The following is an 8,340-nucleotide window of genomic DNA, read 5'->3' on the forward strand; positions in this document are numbered from 1 at the left end:
TTTAAGAAAGATTTGACGAGGCAGAAGGTTGATGGGTCCAATTTTGTGCATTTCAAGCAAAAAAAACCTTTGAATTCCCTAAAAAATGAGAGAGAGAGAGAGATGATGTTAGATGGAGTTTTGAAATATATATATATATATATATATATATATATATATATATATATATATATATATATAGAGAGAGAGAGAGAGAGAGAGAGGGAGAATGAGATTTCAGGCTTACCTTCTTACGTATTGCCGGAGAAAAGAGTAGGTTTCGCCGGAGAAGAAGCACTTCAACTAGGTTAAAAACAGGGTAAAAGTAAAACTGTAAAAAGAAGAAGGGAAGCAGAATAAATGTACTGAGGTGCATTTTGGTCCTAAAATTTTGATTTTTTATAAATCAACATTTATTCATTTTTTTTCTCAACAAGTGACATTTTTATGTCAATAATGCAACTCTCTGACACGTAACAGTAAATAACCCTTCATATTATTCATACCCAATCTTTAGGTCCTCCACTTAGTTATAAACTGTCATTTCAGTTCAGTACAACTGTCATTAGCCTACAAACTAATATTCCCTTTCTAGTAATCCTAAAAGACATCATACTATAGTAATTACCGATGATTTTCATTCTAATTACAATTAGCCACTAATGTAATCTTTCATCCACGCAGGTTGCTCCCTCATCCTCGGTTCCTTCTCCTGACCCTATTGTCCCACTTGGTTTTCCACTTTCTCAGTAATCTTCTACCTCCCCATTACCCTGTTTCATTCCTTGCACAAACTCCACTCTATCGCTATCACATAGCCACTAAACTACCTAAGCATGCATGGCTGTACATGCACCTTTAATGGGATTTTTCAAGTCATTGGGGGGTCATGCCACCCTCATGCTATAGTGCCTCCGCCCCTGTACACATCCATGGAGAATTAGTTTAATTTGCTACTCATCCTTTTTTTATGGTTTCAACTCCTTTTGCTTCCTTTTTCCCGTTGCATCTTCTTTTGTCTCTCTCCCTTTTCTTCTTCTCTTCCCACACTTGAATTGTCTCTTTCTCCTTTTCCCAATCTTTCATTAGTCTTTTATTGAGTAGTTGGCAATAACACATCAACTTCGGTGTCCCACTCAACTCACTTTTATTTGATATGAGAAATTTTCAAATGTTAGGGGTATATTCGTCCATCACCAAAGCTTTATATTCAAGCTACTTAGCATTAATTGCCGTGCAGTCGAAAGTGGCTCGAATAATGATATTTATGCTTTTAGTGAGTGGCTTGGCTTGGCTTGCCGGGTAGAGCGCGCCGCTAAAGCCGCCAAGTGTCAGGTTCTTTTAAAGAGCCGTGCTCCTCCCGCAGTGGAAAGCGAATCTGTTCCCTGTAAACCGAACACTTCAAATATGTGGGACCCTCGCTTCTATTCTAATACAGTAATACCCATCTCCGCCTGAATAAGTAGGAAGCATGGCGTCTAATTTTTCACTAGGCCTTTTGTTGACTACTTACGAAGTTGGTAGGTTATAGGCATCCAGTAATTTTTTTACTAGGTTTAAGTATTTAGTTTAAGCCATGAATTTCTTTTCACTATGTTTAAGTATGGGCAGTGATAAATCTACCCCCAAAATGATAAATCGACTCCCCATGTGTGTCTATCTCTCTCCTCTTTCTCTCTCTAACCCAGAGGAGAGAGAAAGACACATGGGGAGTCGATTTATCACTCCCCTTAAATATTTAGTTTAGGGAAATGATAAATTCGCCCCTTTTCTTTACATGGGACAGCCAGCTCTGAATGTGGCAATCAGGCATTAAGGCCTTGTTTGGCAACCGTGAGAGAGGCATAGGGAAAGTGAAGGGGGAGAGAATTGATCAGAGGGTATGACTGTGAGGAGGGTGAGAAGTGATTGAAAAACAAGGAAAGAACTCTCTCTACACTCATGCTCTCTGAATTCTCTCCATCTCCCACCACTTGATAAACTTTTATTTCGTGGAAAAAACTTTCAATGGTGCAAAAGGTAACCTGTAGGTCCAAGGGGTGATACTTAAGTGTGGGTAAATCGTTTTAAAGTAAACCACAACCGGGGGCTGTTCCATTTTATAGGAGATGGGGAAACTTGTACTAAAGTTTTAGTATTCCGGTGGCTCAGTGTTCTAGAGGGTAAACGTATAGCTTTTCTTAATTGTCCTTGTATATACTTTTTTTTTTGAAATGGCGAGATTTTATTATTAAAAGCGACCCCGGCAATGGCAGTCGTGGAGGCAAGAGATAGCATACAAGAGAAGAGAATGAGACAAATACAATATTCCTCAAGGGGGTATAAAGTTGAATATCTCTAGCGACTCTCTAGCCACTCCTTCGCAGGCAAGGCAATCCGCTTCTCCATTCGCCGACCTCCTTATATGATTAAAACGAACCGAGTGGCCCTCAACCCGGTCTTGAATCTCATTAATGAGCTCTGAAAATCTCCACGAGCGAGGAGCGGTGCCTTACAACCATCTAATAACATTGAGAGAGTCACCCTCAACAATATCTCTGTGTGACACCATTTTGATACCTTGGTGAATTGCCCTCACTTCTGCTTCATTCGAGTCCTTGAAGCCAATCGGACATGAGAAGAGCCACTTAGTGATGTTGCTCTCATATCTTAAAACACCTCCTATACCGGAGGGCCCCAAATTCCTCAAACTAGATCCCTCAAATTTTAGTTTCAATATCGAAGGATTTTTGGGGAGAGCTTTCATAGAAAATGCTACGCATCCTATAAAAAAATTGCTTAAAAGGCCCTTAGCTCATAGAAAATGGCTAAGTGCCCTTATCTCATGGAAAAGACCAAAATAGTCATATTTCGATAAAAATGACTAAAACATCGTATTTTATAGACATCCTATTTTAGATAAATGTGCTTTACACATTTTTTTATGAAAGGGGAGTGATAAATCGACTCCCCATGTGTCTTTCTCTCTCCTCTAGGTTAGAGAGAGAAAGAGGAGAGAGATAGACACATGGGGAGTCGATTTATCCATTTGGGGAGTCGATTTATCATTGCCCTTTATGAAATAGGTCTTTTGGCCATTTTCTATGAAAAGGTACATTCATGATCTTTTCTATGATGGGCATTTTGGTCAATGAGATAAGGGTGTTTCAGTTAGTTTCCATCATTCCATGGGATAAGGGTGCTTTAGTCTTTTTTCAATGAAATGAGGCACTTAGGCCCTTTTCTATTAACAATGGGTATTTGCTTATTTTCTATGAAATAGGAGTGTTTTGGTCATTTCCTTAGACATTTGTACACGTGATATTTAATCTTGAGCTTCATTTCCCTTGTATTACATCATTTAATTGGTTGTTGAGAGCATTTTGAGAATTGTAATAGGCTTTGATAGCTTGTTAAGTAACAAAAAACAATGCGAGTTCGTGCTATTATCAAAACATGATCGTGCGACATTAGTAGCAAAAATATTGATTTATAGTTACTTCAACTGATAAAAAATAAATAATAACAATAAAATTAGATTATTCGCGAAAAAATTTTCATTGCTATTTTATAAGCGACAGACTATTTTTTTCAAATGGTAAAGAGTTAAATTAATAAGCTCCGGAGAACACCCGAGCGATCGAGATGAACAAGCATACAACGAAAAATACAAAAAAGGAAAACACCAAAATAATCGGCATTACAATATTATCAGCGGATTATAACCGTCGCTATTGTCTAAGACATATAACCCCTTTTTTTGTTTGGATTTTAGCGACGGACATTTCCGCCATGGAAAGTGCGGTTACATGCAAATATGCGTATAATAAGTCGGTAGAGAATAATAGTGATGATTATAATCAACTTGAGACTTTGTTTGTGTGAGGAAAAATTATTTTTATTAATAAATTTTACATGACATAAAATTTCCTTCATAATAGATGCAAGGGCGCCCTTGCATAAAGGGCCAGAAAAGGGCCCTTGATTGAATCCACATGACTTTCGGTAACCTTTTAAAATCAGTTGAGGAAGTAAATTCGATTGCACTTAATGATGTGGATCCAATCAAGGGCGCTTTTCTGGCTCTTTATGCAAGGGCACCCTTGTATATATATCATTCGTAAATACTCTATTATTTACAATATAAATAGTATTTTTGTGCATTAGCCACCTCTAATCTGATCTAGGACGCTATGACGATTTTTGTGGGAACGTATGGGTCCATTCCTGTACGATTCTGAATCCTAGGACATGAATCCGCATCGTGACCACTGGATCTTGTCTTTTTGCCCAAGTCCTGTCCCATTAAGTTTGGAAGGGTCCATTGTCACCCCTGGTTATATGGATGCATTTATTTGAAAAATGAGGGTGGGTCAAATGGGAAAATGGGGTGGCGAGTGTCTACACTAGACACTAGTGCAAACCAATGAAGAACAAGGTATGGAGTTGTTAAAATTAGGAATTGGAATCGGCATCCTATTAATATATCTCTTGAAATGGAATCGAAATACAACTAAAATAATAAAAATCTAATTCTAGAAATTTCTAATAAGAATTTCATTCCAACCGGAGCAAAAAACCAATTCCAACATTTTCCCCATGTAATTCCTATGTACTTTTAACTATCTCGATACTAGTCTTTCAGAGGTGCTCCCCTCTGTTTTAATATATTTAGCATCATTTAAAAAAAAAAAAAAAAAAAGTGGAGCAGAATCATAATAGCCGGAAGCGCGAAGAACAAGTCGAGGTTGATTAATTTCAAAACCGACCGGGATAAATCTTTGAATCTACGAAGGGGTGTTCGACGAATCCACGAAGAAAAAAAGTAGAACGTAAGAAGAAACAACTTCTTCCTTTACTGTTCCGGAAAATAAAATTTATTCAAATAGTCAAAAGCGTGCTACAAGCCATGCACGATAGCTTTAAATAGAATGCAATACTTTTACTCTAAGTAAGACTCCTCTTTGACCATAGATCTAATCTAATGATAGAGATTAAACTCCTAAACAACTTAGGCATACTTGTACTCAACTTCCATTCCTAAATTCTAGAATCATCAACTATTCCAAATATATCAGAACTCTTTTTTTACAAAGCAAAAGAAATAAAGAAACGTAATGGCATGCTAAGATTTAGGAACGATAGGGTTTTTTATTTTTATTTTTTTCATCCTTATCCTCTTGTGGCAAAGAGACGTGAGGTAAATGGAAATTTGGCCACGTCATTCCCTCCACTTGTGGAGAACTTGACCTCGAGTTCGTTGGTGTTGTCTTTATAGCATCTCCAACCTCAAAGACTTTGGCACATTGATGCTTGGCCTTTTCTCCACTGTACCTTACATTAGCTTCAATTGGCTTCTTTTGCTTCTTCTTAACACCTTTATATATTTGCTTCTTCTTCTCCTTCTTGGATTTAGGAAGAGATTCCTTTATCGTCAAACACGATTGCCCCTCCACTTGAGAAGCTTTGGAGTCATTTTCATCCGCCAAAGGCTGAAGTGCATAACTCTTGTTTTTTTGACGAACAACGAAGACGTTATCTCTCCCCTTATAACTTGAATCCCTGTCAAATTGCCAAAGCCTCCCTAACAAAAGACGACATGTATCCACATTGTTAACATCACAAACCATTTCATCTTTAAAAGCACCAATTTCAAAAGGGATTTGACATTGTTCAGTTACCTTTTTTTGTTACCCTTTGAAATTCATTCAAGCTTGTAGGGAGTAGGGTGTTTCTTTGTCTTTAACTTGAGCTTCTTTACCATGTCCTTTGACACGTAATTTCCATGCTACCTCCATCAATGATGACGTTGCAAACCCTTTCTTTGACCATACACTTGCATCTAAAGAGATTGTTGCGTTGTCTAAATTCCTCTACTTTTGATGTGCACATCACACGATGTATCACCAAGGATTGCCCAGGAGCATGATCGTCTGTAATTTCTTCCTCTTCATGCTATTTTTCATTTTCTTCATGTTTGTCACCAATGACTAGATTCGTTGTACGCCGGCCACCTTGGGGACAGTGATTGGATTTGTGACCCACTTGGTTGCACTTATAGCATATGATCCGTTGCTCGAACTGTGACTCGTACGGATCCCGTCGTGGAACTTGGGTCGCTCTCGAAGTACTAGGGACATCCCCACGTCCTCTTCCTCGTGTCGAGAATGCTTGAGCAAATTTACCCACCCCAACATGAAGATCCAAAACCACCTTCTCTTTTGTCATTGAAACCGTCGTCTGCGATGTCTCTACAGCGGTCTAACTCACGTAAAAATCTCTCTAAGGCGAACGGTTCAACATGGTCTCAACTTGTTCGGTCATCTTTACTGCCTCAAACAACGTCCAAATCGGGCGGAGAGCAATTTGATCATGGATCGCTTGATGAAGGCATCCTTTGTAACGTGCTACTCGTTGTGCCTCGGTCTCCGAAATATCATTTCTAGACGATAGCCAGTAGAATTCTTCCGTATAATTTCAAACCGATCTACTACCGTGGCGACAATTCTGGTATTGTTGAAAGAGTACCTGATCATAATCAATGGAAGAAATCTCTCACGAAGGATTTGACACATTCGTGCCCATGTCCGGATTGGTCGCTTTTCCATTCTTGTACGAGAATGTTGTAGTTGTTCCCACCATGCCGAAGCACTACCCTTAAGCTTGATGGCCACAAGTTTTGTCATTTTCTCCTCGGGAACCTCCATGTAGTCGAAAAATCTCTCGACCGCCGCGAGCCAATTAAAAAAATCTTCGATGTGCAGTTGGCCATTAAATTCAGGCAAATCCACCTTAATACGATATTCGCGATCACGAGCCGTTGTTTGCGGAATACAACCACGGGCATGTCTTGGGTGGACGATGTCGTCGAATTCCTCCTCGCTAGAGTAATCATCATCGGGAAAATAAGTAACTCTTCTACGGGGACGTTAAACTCTATTTAAAGCTTGAGCGTCCCGTTGTCGATCACCGTCATCGATTTGGGGTTACTCGCACTCAATAGGATTCAACTGTGCCAATTGCTCCGCTATTTGATTAACGGTAGCTTGTAGAGCGTTGAACATCTATACCATCACGGTCGATTGATTTTCTCGTTCTCCGTGGGAAGCCATAGAAAGTAGCAAGGCTTTGATACCACCTGGCGTAACCGGAAGCGCGAAGAACAAGTCGAGGTTGATTAATTTCAACACCGATCGGGATAAACCTACGAATCCATGAAGGGGTGTTCGACGAATCCACGAAGAACAAAAGTAGAACTAAGAAGAAACAACTTCTTCCTTTACCGTTCCGTAAAATAAAATTTATTCAAATAGTCAAAAGCGTGCTACAAGCCATGCACGATAGCTTTAAATAGAATGCAATATTTTTACTCTAAGTAAGTCTCCTCTTGACCATAGATCTAATCTAATGATAGAGATTAAACACCTAAACAACCTAGGCATACTTGGACTTAGGGCTGCAACTCGGGTCGGGCGGGTAGGGTTTTGGAGAACCCAACCCTACCCGAGAAATATCTCGGGTCGGGTCGGGTCGGGTTTTTTTCGGAAAACCCATGATTCCCAAACCCGGCCCTACCCATGATAAATCTCGGGTCGGTTCGGGTCGGGTCGGGTTTTCTCACGTTGACGCAAATTTTTAAGGAAAATTCTTGTTTGGCAAGGCAACTCAACTCATAGAAGCAGAAATTACACTCACATTACACTTGACTCAAACAATGATGTAATTACACTCACATCACACTTGAATCAAACAACGATGTAATCAAACAATGTTGTAGCTACAATCAAACAATGCTGAATCAAACACTTGAATCAACTCAACTCATAGAAGCAGAAATTACACTCACATACAGTAACAGTGGGTGCGTGGGTTTTCACTTTTAACTTTGGGATAATTACATTTACACCCCCTCTAGTTTCTGACACATCCACTTCCACCCCTATAGTTTAAAACGTGACAAATAGACCCCTGTAGTTTCAATTTGTTTAAGGTTTGCCCCCTCAGCTGAAGGTTCGTCCATAGATTGAAGGGTTAGGATGATCCGATGGAGCTGATTTTTTGGGCACACCATATCTATGTCAGGACCCATCAAATGAACGCTTTGGATCATCCAAATAATGTGGGCCCCTACCCGAATCCAAACACTACCAAAAAATCATCCAAATAATGTGGGCTCACATTGTGTGGATGATCCAAAGCGTTCATTTGATGAGTCCTGACATAGATAGGGTGTGCCCAAAAAATCAGCTCCATCGGATCATACTAACCCTTCAATCTATGGACGAACCTTCAGCTGAGGGGGCCTACCTTAAACAAATTGAAACTACAAAGGTGTATTTGTCACGTTTTAAACTATAGGAGTGGAAGTGGATGTGTCAGAAA

This window comes from Tasmannia lanceolata, unplaced genomic scaffold (genome assembly GCF_043159265.1).
Source record: "Tasmannia lanceolata isolate RefF3 unplaced genomic scaffold, GAP_Taslan_0.1 ptg000037l, whole genome shotgun sequence".
Lineage (NCBI taxonomy): Eukaryota > Viridiplantae > Streptophyta > Magnoliopsida > Canellales > Winteraceae > Tasmannia > Tasmannia lanceolata.